The sequence below is a fragment of the Charadrius vociferus genome, unplaced genomic scaffold (genome assembly GCF_000708025.1).
Source record: "Charadrius vociferus isolate BGI_N301 unplaced genomic scaffold, ASM70802v2 scaffold259, whole genome shotgun sequence".
Lineage (NCBI taxonomy): Eukaryota > Metazoa > Chordata > Aves > Charadriiformes > Charadriidae > Charadrius > Charadrius vociferus.
The window spans coordinates 6,360,799-6,377,276 of record NW_009661368.1 but is presented as its reverse complement, the minus strand read 5'-3'; positions in this window follow the sequence as shown (position 1 = coordinate 6,377,276).

Below are 16,478 nucleotides of genomic sequence, written 5' to 3'. Positions count from 1 at the left end.
GGGGGAAGACGACGACGACGACGACACCAGGGGACGGAGTGGGGGGACAAGCGGCCCCACGCTGCAGAGCGAGGGACCCCCTCCCATGCAAAGAGACCCCCCCCCAGAGCAAGGGGACACCCCTCCCATCTTCCAGGTGCACTGGGTTCCGCAATACCGCTCAGAACCTCCCGGAAAAAACACCCCTTTGGAGGATTTTTGGGAGGGAGGGTGCTTTTTGCTTTATTTTTTCACTTGCTTTTTTTTTTTTTTTGTTGCTGTTATTTTTGCCGTTGCCCCCACAGCCCTGCTCCTGCATCCCTGCACCGCTCCTCCCTTGCGCGGGGGCTCAGCCACATGTGGCCCCCGCTGCGCCGCGCTGCGGAGCCGCAACGCAGGTCCGCGGTCCTGTCCTGCCTGACCACCCTCATAGCCCCTTTGCAACTCGACTATTCACAGAACTAAATTACGAGCCTGCTTTTTGCCCAAAAGGTCCGGCAAGGCGAGGGGTTGCAGCACCACAGCTGCTCCCAGTGCCACCTCCGGCCCCGTCGGGCTCCGTCACCGCAGCCTGCAAGGTGGGACGCATCCCCTTTTGCAGTCTCCAGCAAGACTGCAGTAGCCCACGTCGGTTCTTAGGTTAGGTTTTAGACCTCAATAAATCTCTGTTGTAAGACTGGTGTCTTCAGCTTCCTAAAGCCACGCCGAGCCCCGAGTTCTGAGCCTCCTGAGAGCTGTGCTCGGGCAAGGGAAGATTTAATTATTTGGCTGCAAAAAGCCATATAGCTGGATTCAGCCGCATACACACAACTCTCTCCACCCCCTCCCCTCTTCATCTCTGCTCCACTTTTATCAGCATTGCGTCTGTCCACGGAACTGAGTCCATAGACATCCTCCAAGTCCATCCTCCATCCCTGCAGTGTTTGACGTGGGACACACGACCTTGTCTGCAACGGAGATGTCAGTAGCAGAGCACTTTCCTTGTTTAAGAGAGGGAGAAAAGAAAAACCTTACTGTACTCTGTGGGATTGCTTGATTTCATGCTCGCCTGTGAAAAGCGGGCACTTTTAGGTAGGGCTCCTGGGGGAAGCGGGACGAGGAAGGGGAAGAAGCAGAGGACGCGGGCCTCGGAGGACAGCAGCGTGGTGTTGAGGAAGGTAGCTGCCCTTGCTCTCGAGGCTGTTCTGCAGCAGATGCGTCGCAGCACCACGCAGTTGAGAACAGGTCATGCCTCCAACCCTGGCAAGAGGCAGGAGTGAGGAAGCACGCCATGCCCATATGGCTACATCGAGCAGTGCAGCAACCCATTCCTCTCCTGCGGACCTGATCCTGAGCGTTGCTCCAGCAAGGCCAGGTACCGTGTAACTGCAGAAGCTCACAGGGCAAGAGGCTGCAAGGTGCAGGAGGGCCCAGCTCCATCAGGAGAGCCCTAGAGGCACAGAGATCCTTAAGAGAAGCTGGATTTTTCCCCTCCCTCTTTCCCAGTAGATCAGCACAAGTACCAAGGTGTTGGAGACCTGCTCGCTCCCACGTCCATCAAGCGCTGCAAGGTCGCAGGACACATTTTGACCTCGTTTGCCCCCACCTTAAGTCAGGGGCTATGCGGTGGCTGGATGCACTGCTGGGGGAAGGGACAGCCGTACCACCCCAATCTCTTCCATGCAGCCCCGTGGGGGCAGATTTCCAGCCACGGGGCAGTTCTGCTCTTGAATGAGTCCCCGGTTCTTTGCAAAGCAGGTAGTGAGGAGTAAGAAGCCAAGTGCAGGGAGCCAGACCCCAGTAAACCTAAAGCTGGCATTAAGAGACAGAAGGGAGCGAGTCACTCCGAGGTAATCTGCAGTGCAGCAGGAAAGCTGCTGGCTCCCTCCAGGGGCCACCAAGAGGCCAAGGACAGCTCTGAAGGAATGCAGGTAACTGGGGGGCTGCCCGATGGACCGGGCTGGGCCTGGTCCCCAGATCGGGGCACAAAGGGGATTGAGAATCAAGATTGATCGTGCCATGACGGCGCAAGCCAGACGCTCGTCCTGGACCACATCCCTCTCCAGGTTTGCAGGGGAGGGAGTCGCGCAGACTCCTCAGCAAACAGGACTGCCTCGCTTCTCTAATAGTCTCTCCTCCCTTGGGCTTCCAACGTGCCCCCTTCTTCTTAGCCAAGAGGGGATTTAGGAGGTTAGATCACTTAGATGTATCCCTCTTTTCGCACACAAAGCCCCCTTCAATACAACCGCGCACGTTGCTCCAGCGTGCCCGGCCATAGCAGTCCCTATTCCCCGGCTGCAGCTGCGGCTCTGCAGGAGAACTGACCCAAACGTGGTCCCCGCTGTGTGTGCACGAGCCAAGGGGGGGCTGGTTCACACCCAGCCCGCCGAGCATGGCCACGAGTCCCTGGGCTCTGGGGCCGCTGCACAGCAATGAGCCTTTCACGCCAGTCTGAAATGAAGGGAGACAAGAGCACGAGCCAGCAAGAGTCAGATCAGCTACAGCTGGTGGATGGAAAAGAAGAAAGGCTGGTGATGGAGCCAGCCACGGTTTCACTTTGCGTGTTTTCTGCTCATATACTGACCCCTATTTGTTTAGGTAAGTCAAGGCTCACATGCCTGGGAGCAGAGGGTTATTGCACAGAGCCCTCTGTGCGTCCATAAGACTGCCCCCACCCCACCTCCTCCATCGTGTTTTCGGCTCAGTGGTGGGATCCCACGTTCTGAGGGATATGGTCCCACTTCCATGGCAAAGCCAGCTCCTTAGCCTTGGTTGCCGGTGATCCCCGGCTGGCTCGGAGGCTCTCAGGGTCCGGCTGGGGCCACCTCTTCCAGACGGTCACACATCCTGCAGGCTGGTTAGATGACAAAAGCCCCCAGAGCAACACCATTAGTCGCACAGCAAGGACAGCACCAACACCAAGTCAGCTCTGCTCCCAGGCACCACCTCCTTTTCATCCAGAAGGAGGACTTATCCAAGATCAGACATACCCCTGTGCCGGTCACAGCATTACTGGAGTCAAGACCAGTTTCCTGATGGAAAAGCCTTGGGGATACAAGCTGGTCTTTGTAACAGTGGGTCTAGATCAGGCCATTACATGATGAAATCACCACAGAGGACAAATTAGCATCATACTTCCCCTGTACAGTTCCCCCACACTCAGGAGAGCTACACAGTTTCCCCCCTACAGGGAAAAGCACAGCTGGGTCCAAGTTGGGGGTAAGAAGAATTTACCTTCAACCCTCTAAGCACCCTTTCCTTGTAGATGTACACAAAGCACCAGGCTCTACTCCTTATTTATATGACAACTGGTCACGGAACAGCTTTAACTACGACTGCCTCATCCTAGAAAAGTCCTGACATCAGTCATTAAGGACAGGTTAAAAAATATGTCTCTTTGCTCTCAAATCCCCACGTGGCAGATGGAGCTGTCTTGTCATCCCACTGCGTGTGCCAGGGAGGCCTCAGATCTGAGCTATGTCGAGAAATACAGGGACTGCTTGCAAATAGGATAAGGAGAAACAAATCTGGGCAGAGGCCCCATCTCAAGGGAATGTCTGATGATATGGGTGGGTAAACCTAAGAAAGAAAGAGGTTAGGGGAAAGATGGTACCAGTCAAGTGCATAAAAGGCTGCTGTAAGGGGAGGGAACCACACGATTTCCACAGCTGTGTAGGTAGTAATAGGCCAAACCTGCAGCAGAAATGATTCAGGTATTGGGAAAAGAGCCTTCTCGTGAAAAGGAGAGAGAAGCACTGGAACAACCTGGGAAAGAGAAATTCCTGCCTAGGGAAGATACTGGAGAAGCACCTAGCAGGAGACCCAAGACAGCACCACTCCCTCCAGCCTTATGCAGAAGGTGCCACAAGGAGAAGGTGGCATCACACATCTATTTCCCCCAGAAGAATGGAAAAGCCCCCAGCCATCATCATGTCTTTTCCTAAGCCCAAAGGGTTCATCTGTGTCATCACAGAGACCTGGAAAGGTGTCACTGCTCGAGTGGCAACGACAAACTGCAGTGTCTGCAAAAGCCCAAGCTTGTCATCCTCATATAAGAACAAGGTTGAAGCATCCCCACAGAAGTGATCGAATTCAAGGGGTCATTTTTTCCCAGAAAGATAGAAATGGGATGTACCTTCATCAGTCCTATGAAAATAATCCTATTTGGGATTACTTCCTCCCCTGGTTTGTCCCAAGCCAGCTCAAAACCAATTGACAGCATTACCAAGCTATAATACCCCCAGGTGACGTCCCAGAGGGACTGCTATTTTCTTTCACCTCCTAATAGCTCCCTTTTGATGAACCACACACTTCCCTGGGTATGTTTGCAGAAACAGAGGAAAACAGCGATAATCTGATGTGTGTAGGATTATATATATTATACAGCTGTATCTGCAGCTTTCTTGTCCCCCTGAAAAAGACTTGCCCGGGGGACTTGCAGAGCCAGACAGGGAAGGATTCAAAGCACGCACTCAAGGACGCAGGACTGTGCCCTGCTCTCCAGGGAGGGAAGAGGAGGGATTTTTAGGCTATTAGGACAATTCACTTCACCTGTAGCACAGCTTTCCCAGCCTCTGCCACCAGAATTTTGACACTGGCAAGTAAGGGACTCTGTATGTGTGCTGCAGAGGTAGCCTGTATTTCGGAGTAGCTTTCCCCACACTGTTTGCAGAGTGGCTACAGGACTAGGAGAGCACAGGGATCGTTTTCACAGGCTGCTCTCATAACCCCCCGAGTAACCCCATCGTGTCAGCTGCTGCCCAGCTCAAGCAGGCAATACCTGTTTAAACTTTTATCACCCTTTTTACAAAGACAGAACCAAGACAAAACCAGTTCCTGCAGAAGCAGAGAAGACAATAGCGGGACAAAGCCACTCTCCCTCTTGCAAAAGCCCAGGTGACCGCAGGATGGCACTACTGCCACTTCTCCTTGAGGGACATCACGGCCTGTGCCAGGAACTGCAATCAGAGAGGAGTGGGCTGCTGCAGGCAGCGCTCAGGTTGATTAATTAATTACCCAGCGGTTGGGCCTCCAGGTGGGGTTTCCGTCACTGAATTGCCGATGAATGATTCAGTATCCTGGATCCACGCAGGCGCTGAGCTACGAATTTGGTTTCAAGACTGTGGCATGAATTAAATTTCACAGAATCACAGAATGGTTTAGGTTGGAAGGGACCTTGAAGATCATCTAGTCCACCCTCCCTGCCCTGGGCAGGGCCACCTCCCCCCAGCCCAGGTTGCTCCAAGCCCCGTCCAACCTGGCCTTGAACACCTCCAGGGATGGGGCAGCCACAGCTTCTCTGCGTAACCTGCCCCAGGGGCTCACCACCCGCACAGGGAAACCTTTCTTCCTGATATCTCATCTAAATCTACTGTCTTCCAGTTTGAAACCATTCCCCCTCATCCTATCACTCCACGCCCTTGGAAAAAGCCTTCCCCACCTCTCCTGTAGGCCCCTACAATTCGTTCTGAATTGGGGAGGCAATTCTGCCTCCTTCTGCCAGTCCCGTCTTGCTTTCTCAGTGGCAAGAGCCACTTCTCTGCTCTGGCATTTATAGTAACAACCAGAAGTGATATTCTACTGGATTCTTTCACCCTCAGCTTTTCAGTCCATTGTGCCTGTCCCCCACTGGCTTTGCCACTCCAATTCAGCTCCAAAACCCTCTCGGCCAGGAGGAGAAGTGGCCAGGCATCCCGCAGCCAGCCTGTTACCCATCACTGCTGCCTCCTGGTGCCTTCTGTCCCCTGTGTATGTGTAAGAGGCGGTTGGGGCAGAGGCAGGCAGCTCTGGCACAGCTTTCCTTCGGGTGGGAGGCATGGCTGCTGCTGTGCACAAGGTGGCACTAGCTCTCCATCTTAGCGAGAGGCTGCAGGAACCTGCGGGAAACAAGCTGCGGATGCGAGATGCAAAGCAGGAGTTATATTACTCCTCTGTCAGAAGATAAGTGCTCCGGTTCCTTCCCTGCATACCCTGTCCCTTCTCGGGATTCTCACACCACCAGCCGACCTGCTCGTGCACAGGTCCTTCACCTTACAGACAGCACGACTGGATGCCAGGGCCACCACTTCCACGGATGCGCTGGATGTTGGCGAAGAGCTCGCATCTACAATGTCAAGGCTGGAAGTCTGCAAGGAACATAACCTTTCCTGCTGGTCAGTGCTGTGATAAAGCAGACCATATGAAGCCCTTTCTCTCCGTAAGGGTGGAAGGTTACAGCCTTCACCTAGCTCACCCTTAGCTGAGCAACTAGTTCTCCCTCCTTTCACTTATTTCCACAGGCTTCCCAACTGAGAGCCACAAGAAGGTGTTCTTTCTCCATCCCCAGCACCCCAGAGGCAGACGCAGAGGCAGCGCCCAAGCCCCCCCTTCCCCAGCCTTGGCCCCCCGAGTTAACTGGGGTACCCAGCCTCCAGGGAGATCAGACCTTAACACTCCACTGCCCAGTGGTAACCACCACTTTGTTGCAGGCAAGTTCGTGTCCCTTCCCATATGGAAACAGTAGTTGATTTAGAGATGTTCGCATTTTGTGTAAAGAAGCGATCAAAGGCTTGCTTGCAGCTGCAAGCTTCATTTTAGCTATTGCACGACACAAGAAGGTTGTTCCTAGCTCACCTTTTTCCCAACAGCATCTCCAAATGAGGAGTGAGATTTCAATGAGATCTACAGAAATCACCTAACGTGATGTGTCAAATCTTGCATTCAGGTAGCAAAGGAAAAAAAGAAGTAAAAGCAGGCGAAAGGAGGGGGTATGTGCACGTGAGATAATTTGTCAAAAGCTTGTACAGCAGCTCACGGAAGAGAGGACCTGTATCACACACTTGTAAGTGTGTAACATCCCTTTTAGAGGGGTTACTTGTAGCTTGGTACCCTCATAGAAGACATCCCGTGGGGTCCTGGAGCAAGAGCGGATGTGCAGTGTTGATGCTGAGGCACAAGGCTGCCAAACCCAGGGGCCACCAAGTCGCAGGCTCAGAGCGTAAGGCATGAGAAGCTGACACCTAAGGGTCTGGAAATAAAATAAGGGGGCAGGGAGGAACTGGGATGTAGCAAAGAAGCACTGGAAACTGGTCAGTGGAAGCAGGAGGACACGGGAGGCTGGTTTACTGCGCTGCTGGCAGCACAAACCCTTCACACCAAAGACGCCCCATTTTCCCAGTACAGCCAGCAAGTGACGGCTAGACAAAGTCCGAAATTCACACTACCAAAATTCTGACGCAAAACTTGACCTCCTGGAAGCCCATCATTTTGCAGCTAAATTCAGGTACAGGCCCCATGGATAGAAAAGCTTTTTGGCATCGTTACAGGAAAAGATCTAGAAGTGCTGTAGGAAGTTACATTCCAATTAGCTTCACGTCAACGGTGGGGTAAGCATTACAAAGCATTTAAAAGATCAAATGCAAAAGCACAGCTTGAGTAATAGGGACCAAGGTGGTTTCAGCTAGGAACAGTTGTGGTTAATCTGATGGAGCTCTTTGAGGCTGTAACTGCTACAGCAGTCAAAGCGGAGGAAACAGGCAGAGCACAATTAGGTTTGCAGCGTGCAGTGGACAAGGCTTTGCAAAAGAAGCTAATGACTCAGATGGGGAGTCCCAGAATAAGTGGATGTGCTGTGGCTTAATGCTCTGGAAATTGCCCAGAAACAAAGATGCGAGCAGGAAGGTATTAATGGAAACCTTCTATGTCAGAAGGAAATGATTCCTGGGACGGAGCATACAGCCAGCTTGTCTGGAGCAGAACAAAAGGCAGCAAGGTAAGACAGAAAGCTCCCTAGGGCAGGGAGCTGTATTTCGGTTCTGAACATCGTGTTCCACAACCCCTCATGCCCCAAACAAACAATTCTCTCCTTTTTTTTCACACAGAGCTGCTGGAATTCTGCTTTTTGTGTTCTCTCCCTCATTTTTTTCTGCTCTAATGGCATCGGTTTTGGTTTTGGTTTTAAACAAAAATCAGAAACTCCTTTCAGAACAAGCAGTGCCAGCAGCACGGCCAGGCCCCATCTAGGTGGGGACGGAGGGGTTGTGTGGCTGTGATCACATCACGGGAAGCCCCAGCACAAGCTGTGCCAGACGGTGCTAACCCGGAGTTACACTCCTCGCATCCTTCCCTCCACGCGCTCCGCAAACCTGCAGACGAATGGGAACAGCAGGTGAGGGACAGAAAGACCTCATTTCATACCTATGAGCTTCGCTCAGAGTTTGGCAACTGATGCACGTGGGAACAAATTGCAGGCAAATGGCACCGAAAAAACATCAAACTTGGCAGGGCTTTGTAACCTGGGGACAGGGACATGAGAGAAAACTCCAGTCTTAGGCATGTTGGAGTAAAGATGAGGTTTTTAGCTGCAGTCCTTGAATTCACCGCTTGGTTGTTACACTGATGAGACAGACCGATTCTCAGCTCTAGGTACAGCAATTCAAAGACCCCACTCAGAGGGGTTCCCTGCCTTCTGGCAGTCATCTCACCGTGGCAGTCAAGATTCAAGTTCATAAATCTGTGAGCTACTACTACCAACCATGGTATAGGGGCAGCTAAAATAAAAAACAAACCCAATGTAAATATGTTTGACTCCTGGAGCATTCAGCCACAGGGAAACAGAAACCCATCCTGACCCTGGAGCAGCAGAGGCCACACAGGTTAATGAATCGATTTGCCAGAGAAGGCTGCACAGCAGCGTGGGAGGTCATCAAATGACTCCTTGACGCACTCATACAATTTACTACAAACCAGCTTGTTTTCACTTGAATTTACTTCTCGATTCGACAGGTGTTATGTTAAGAACTCTCGGAACAATTTACCAGTTACATCACGTCTCCTCAGAGTGATCCATATATATCTGTAAGTTTAAATTAATGCAAAAGCCTTGCCCTGTCACAAACATCTCTACAAAGGCATCCTAAATATGCAGTCGGACCTATGGAAAGAGTCAAAGCACTGACTAGCTCCCTTGGGCGCACCTAACTGAGCTCTACCAAACTCCGCTGAAATCAGCAACGACCAAATTAGCACCACGGAGATGATCAGGATCTCTGCGGTAGGATTCTTGGCATGCAGTTTGCTATTGCATTTTCTCCAGCTTTGCTAATTCTGATCCTTTACCCTCCACTAGCTGTGCTTCACTGTGCAGCCCGGGGCGTAAATCCAATCACTGAAATAAAGTATTTTGTTTTTCACAGTGAGGGTTCAATTAAAAAAAAAAGTATGGGCAGGACTGTAACGGGAAGGGGAGCAGTCCCCAGTGCTGTCTTAGTTGCTGTCTTAACCCAGCTTTACTGCTAGAGAAAAGGTAACACTGAATAAAATCCTTATCTTATCAGTGCTTTTACATTGTAAAAGAATTGCAGAGCTTCACAAACCCATTGCTTTTTTATTTATCTGCAAGTTCTTGCAGGAAGGACAACCCATCCTTGCAGAACCCCCTTCTCATGGGCAGGCTGGAATCACCCACCGTGGGATGTGCTTTTACAGCACGGGCAACTGGGCAGGCACCACACCACCCATGTCTCTGGCAAAGGTTTTCTAAAAATGCGTAGAAGGGGTTGGTGTCTGTTTTGTATCTCTGAAAACAGTCTCTGATGTACACTGCGCCTTCCAGACCTCCTCCCGCCTCTGCTATTTTATTCCATTTTTAATCATCCCACTTTTCTCTTTGTTATCATCGTTAATATTTTTAATGTATTTCTTACAAGAAACAGGGTGAGATTGCCAACTAGTGGAAATCAGCAGTGTGGGGCCGTGCCAATTCATTTCAGCTCAGACACAACAGCAATACAGTTACCACCTTTTCATTTGTACAGAGAAAAAGCCAGCACCGTTTCTTACCGCACCGCTCTTTGGAGCACACAAATACGTATAGCTGTATTCACATCTACACCTAATATACCCACTCATATACATAAAAGCCACTATCCAGTGGAGAAATCCCAGTGTTTATTCCAGAGTGTGATTTCTTTGAAAAACTAATGGCTTCTTATGTGCAGAACGTTCTTATTCCGGCAGGGACAAAAACTGCCTTGCAGAACGAAGTCTGAGAAAGCCGCAAAACTAGCTGCATTGGAAAGGATGACATTAGATCACAACAAAAATCCATTATAACTATCCAGGACTGCGGGGCTCCTGTTTGTACAACACACCCTGTGGGCAGAGGTGTCAGAGAGGTGCTGCCTATAAATCCCCCTTTCTCTGCGCTGTGATGGCTCTCGTAACTCATGTCTCAAACGCGCTGTGATGGCTCTCGTAACTCATGTCTCAAACGGACGGAACATTCGCTGCAGTCACCAGGCCAGAGATGCTTTCTGCCTCTGGACAAACTTTCCCAGGCTGACTAACGGCACAGCTTGGTGCCTGGTAATAATTCAAATAGTTTCTTTATTGCTCTACGAGCAACAACTGAGGCATGTTTTAATAGCCAGGAGCCTCTGGGGAAAGCCTCTGTGGGCTTCTCACCGCAGGGGTGTTGGTGAAGCTGACGACCACACATACTGGGCGTCACCTATTTTCCCTCCCCTCCTCCTATCTTTACATTTATCTCTACCGTGACCACAACCTCACATTTCAAAAAAACAAAAGTAAGAACAAAAATCACAGGATTACTTTCACATTTGCCACTTTTCCTCCCGCTTTGCTCAGGTTTAGCTTCCCTGGCGCCCTGTCTGCCTTTCTGTTCCCACTGCAGAACTGCTGGGGGGGGTCTCCTCCACTCCGCTCCCAGATCACGCTTCTCTGCAGGCTTTTGACTCCTAATGACCTCAATGCCCGGAGTATTTCTGAATGAAAAACTGCGTGTATTCAATGACTGAAATGCACAAAAGCACTGCTTCATAAATGCCCTGTATCTTTTTACTTACCCTCTTCATTACCTCTACGGGCCACTTACTTTCTAGAGCATCAGCCCGTCAGGAGGAGGTGCTGAGGAGGAAAGGGGCTGTGCGCTCTCTCAAGTCAGAAAACCCGTCATATTCACTGGAGCAGATGACATTTTTGTCTATGTTTCTGAGGATAGTTATGCCTCACAACCCACTCTCATTTCACCAGGAGGCTCTTGAAATTTAACAGGAGGAACTCTGTGCAATTTGCGATCTGCAGGTTCACATCCTTGGTTGTATTTATTATTTTAAATAAACCTTAGCAGATTAATAATAATAATAATTAGACATAAAAAAACCTGTCTAAAGATCACCCTGTCTGGCAGTCTTTTATGAATGTTCTCCTTCTAGGATTTATCTCCCACTATCACATTCTTTGAAATAACCGAATTAACAACACACAGTGTTTTCCCACCCTCAGCGAGATCAGTAAGTTAAGGAAAAATCTGAAATGATACCTGGCTCATAAAATCACTCCTCTTCCCCGCCTAGTATTCTACTCACTATGGGCAGATTACATTTCCCATGGGAGCTCATTAGGGCTGCTCTTTACTCAACATCAGGAAATCTTTTGGAGTCGTCTTTACCCCCAGACGGTAAAAATTGCTTTTTGTTTCTTCTCCTGACTTACTGCGCACCCCCCGCCCCGTTCTGAAGTGGCATCTTTAGAAAGACAGAGCTCTTGGACCAAAAAAACCCCACCGTGCTTCCAACCTTGATGATGAAAAATGAATGAACTGTCAAGTTGCGTGAACCAAGGGTACAGCCAAGGAACGAGGAAAGATACCCTCACCGGGCTCACAGGTTAAACCGAGGAATTCTTGTTCCTTGTCAGAGCGAACAAGGAATTATTACAGTGTTAGTGTTTTAGTTGTAATTTCTGCTTTACAGAGGTCAAATACATAAAACCAGAGGACATAAAGCAGTCTCCTTCACTTTTAAAATGCTACACACCTACTGGAGTGATGCAACGGGCTGATACACCTCCTTAACTGTTGCTTTTGTTCCCAATTTCTGTTAGCTGATCTAGCATTAATGAAAAAATCATAAATCACTACAACACCCTGCCTCCAAAGACTGAACATTGTGAAACAAGCTATCTTAGTTAAGCAGGTACTACATATAAAACAAGGTGTAACTAAAAAGCACCAAATTTGGTGTGATTAAGTATATCACTGTCCCACTGCCGCCCACAGTTCAGTTTCAGTACACTACAATTTAGTATTTTGCTTTGAAGGGAGATCTCAACAAAGTTAAGCCACCACTTGAACGTGGACTGAAAAGGGTAAAATAGGAAAAATATCCCCACAGCTTGCCAGTGGCTTAAGCCAGAAAACCTGCTTTGGGATCTCACAATCTAATACTGTCCCAGAAGGGGAATCCTTACTGATAACTGCTTCCTTCGCAACATCTCCCCGCCAGCGAGCAGCCTCCGGCCTCAGCCACCGCCGACCGCCTCCTTAGAGCGTCACCCCTAGTCACTGCTCTATCTCGGAGCACCTACGGGAAAGTACAAAATATCTCCTTTAAGGACTAAATCATGCAATCTTTAAGCACAACAGTTCAAAAGACCTACGCAACAACACGGCTTTGTTACCTTCCCTAACCCGCACCTGCCTTGCAGGCTTTGTCCTGTCTCAAACCTGAGCAGCAGAAATGGGAAGGATCACAGCTTTCGTGTATTCCAGAGCGCTCGAAAGGCTTTGCACGAGCAAAACATCAGAACAGAGGTCCTGAAAGTTTACCAGATAGCTGCACTTACCGCGTTTCTAATTTTTCATGCCAGATAGTGACAAATGCCACTGAAGTAGTTACGAAATAAGGTTATTACAGGCCAAAATGTCAAAATGCCTTGCCCTTCCACAGAAGTGTTTTCCAGGGCTTCTGATAATCGGCTTATTTAAAAGCACCCAAAAGCCTCTGCTGACAGTTTTTGAGGTTACAAATGCACCGATTTGTTACAAACCTCTGAAGAGTTCTTCCCCTTAAAAATCAGACTATCTGCACTGACATAATTGTATTCTGTTAATATTGTACATGTTTATATGAAACAGATTTACATTAGAAAAGGATTTCCATGCACACCAATGGGGTAAGAAAGCCAAATAGCCTCCATAAATCCCCAGACCTTCCAAAAGTCACTCTCTTTCCTGAATGTGCTGATTATCCAGAAGTTTCACCCCAAAGGGGGTGAGAAGGAAGCCACTCTGCCAAGTCTAACTTCAAACTTGGTAAATCTGGAGCCCCTTCGTGGCATGTGCACCCTCTTTAATTAGAAAGTGAATCTCCAGCCAGGTGTAGACATCGATCTGCTTTGCTTCTTCGTTAGCCTAATGACACCCATCTCCCGCAACGTTTCATCACAAGCAGGATAAATTCTGTTTCAGCAAAGCGCACCCAGTTGCAAGCATCAGTTTGTTTTCTGCCGTCAGTGTTTTCAGCTGACTAAAACGTGCTGCTCCAGGAGAGCCAACAGCAGCATGAACACTCCCTACGTCAGTGGGTTTGAACTTCTTAAGAGGGTTTGCAGACCACTAACTTTGAGGGAGGTGCAGAGATCTCGCAGAGAGCTAGATGTTACCGATAATGGACTTGCTGCTGAAGTAGCAATTTGTAGATCCACAAGAGCAGAGCACAGAAATCAACACTGTTTACAATAAAGCCGTAAATGGGAACAGAACGGTGTAGCAGTACCTTAACGGAGGCACTACACAGAAGACAAAAATGATGAAAAAAGCTCCCTAATAATATACATATAGATTGATATATCATTTACTGATAAAATTTATTTTCTTCCTTTTCTCACCCCACAGAAGGGGGGGGGGGGATCAAGAATGCATTGCATTAATAATCTAAAAATGCCTGGAGAACGCAGATTTGGCAAAACAAGTATTTACACCTCTTTCATACTGTCTTCATTATTGAAACCACAGCAAAACACCAGATCCTACTGATTTAGCAGCAGTTGGACAACATTAGAAATGCATTTGGTGAAGACTTTACCAACTGTCTGTTGTCATGGTAACATCCCAGGTAAAAATAATTTCTTGAATAACTTATAAACAGACAGATGGCATAAAACCTCCTACACTCTCCAAATTAAAGGAGATTGAGTAAAAGACACTGTAGCTGCCAGTTCTATGAAGTCCTGCGTGCTGAAGAAAGCACGTCTCCAAGGTCTTCCTCGCGCTGTCAGTAACTCACCTCAGGAACGTGAACAAAAGGGAGATCAGGGATGTTACAGAACACAAAAAGATGATTCAGAAGTCAAGTCAGCACTCTTTTTATGTAGGATTTCCCAAGGGATTACAACGGTGCCCTGAAATTATGATCCTACATAAAATAAGGAAATTAATCCAGTATCATACCACGGAACAAAAGCTGCTCTTGTAATTCCTAAAGCCCTGCCCTGCTTAGACTCTTGCTAGGAAATGAAAAATGTTACAGACTGTCATCACATGGCATACGAAACGCATCATTGCATATGCAATACGCAAGCCAATTTTAATGTTTTTTTTTCACCAGAAGTTTTCTGAGGACAGGAAAGCTGTAAAATCAGTAACACTCGTACACACGACAACCCCATTCTCCCCAGCATGAGGTCAAAGCACCAATATATGGGAACTGGAAGTAGTGCTGCGAGAACGGTGTCAGCTATGACACCACTCATCGGACTGAACCACATTATTTGTGAAATCCAAAATCTCCCTCTGCCAAGTTACACCCCAATTAAGTCATTTCAGCATTTTAACTCAACTCCCTTACTCCTAAAAATAGGCTGAACAAGAGCAGTTCTTTCTCAAAGGAACTGCGGACAAGGCAGGCTGCAGCCGAGCTGGTTATGGCAGAAAAAGCCACAGCTACCCTCGCACCATTCCTGGGCAGTATCGCAAATTCCAATTAAAAACCTGCGCTTTCCCAAAAATAGCGAACAGCTTTCTCCTAAAATGAGCAGATGCTGAGCACTGTTGTCAGAAAAAGCCAGAGCTTTTTCCAAGCGAAACAGATTGTTCAACAAAGAATTCAGAGTAACCGAGACCAGGAAAGGGAGCATTTGATCAAAACACACTTTTCCCTCATCAGATACTATTTATGCTTCATTTTTGTATTTATCTGCTACTTTAATTAAGCTTCCCTCACTTCCCTCAATTACTTTTCTTAACAGGTGTATGAGAAAAGGGCAGTAACATTACAAGAGTTATTTTGCTTTTGATAGCTTTGTCATAGCTTTGCCTACCAGTTTTTCAATGCTCACATTTACTAGAATTTCCATCTTCTTTGGCCAAATAAAATCACTCGTTATTAGAGGAAAAGCAAAGACATGTTCTGTCACAACTTGTCCATGCTTTCTAGAGCACTGTGCTCAGTCCCACCCTAAGAAATAAATACCATTTTTTTTCACTGACATCTCATTAATATCTTTGAGTAAATCCATTAATATCTTTGAGTCAGTTCTCCAAACAAAAATCAAGTACTTTGTGAAGAAACACATCTTCTAATACCAACGGTCCTTCGAAGGGTGAAAGAAAAAAGAAAATTAGGATTTTAAATTTTACATCCCCTATTTCCATCTCCCAGGAATGAGTACAGTACAAAGCAAAATCTGACCCTGATTTACGAGCATGTTGTGTTATGGAAGAGCAATGATCTTGAACGTGAATTTGTTTATTTTTGTCTGCCTGTTTCTGTCCTTACATCTCAGCGTAATTTCACTTTTCTCTACCAGCTCAAGACACTTAAAACCATCCTCCACAGCAACAAATATAATCTCCATAAAGATTAAGTATTCAGTACTATTACTTTTCTTATGACTACCTGCAAATGAAAATGTCTTTTTTTTTCCCCTAACGATGTAACGTTCACAACTTCAGAGCAGTACCACGTGCTGCCATCACCGACCCTAACTGAACCAGAAAACTAATTTCACTTAAGTCTGTAATCAATATTTGGTACTACCAGTCACATTTGGCTTAAAAGTGGAAGGCAGACAGGGATACTGTCAAACACACACAATTTCTAAACACATCAAACAAAATCACTCATTTAAGGAGTAAATTTAAGCACAAATTCCAAAAGCCCCCAGGTTCTTTTAGAACTATTACTTGGATTATATAAAGAATAAGCAAGACCTATGACACGAAGTTATTCTACACTGGAAAAGTGCTTTTTTCTCCCCCTCACAGTGTAACTTGAACACTACCAAACAAAAAGTGAGGCATCTCCTTAAATTGAAATGACAGCTGATTGGAAATTAGAACGACCTGCAGTTGGCATTTCAGCTATCTTAACACTCGAGATAATCATCATGAAAATGATGATTTTACCCTGTTAAATTTTCTCCTCACTTTAACTCGGTACTGTACAACCCAGCCACAGCGCAGCACTATCCGTAAGAACTCTCCGCATGCTGAAGCTGTTACACACTTTTCCTGCTACCCACAAAACCAGACAGCAGGTTGAGACACATCATAACTTTTCTTAAGGATACAGCCAAACCGGTTTCTTGTTAAAAGCTCTAAATTCGTTAGTGTGTTGTTTTGTTTCTTTTTTTTTTTTGTAGAAAATATTTACCGAAAGTCTATAGGTGTACCACAGCAAAGATTCTTTAGATCTGGAGGGGGAAAAAAAAAAAAAAAAAAAAAAAAAAAAAAAAAAAAA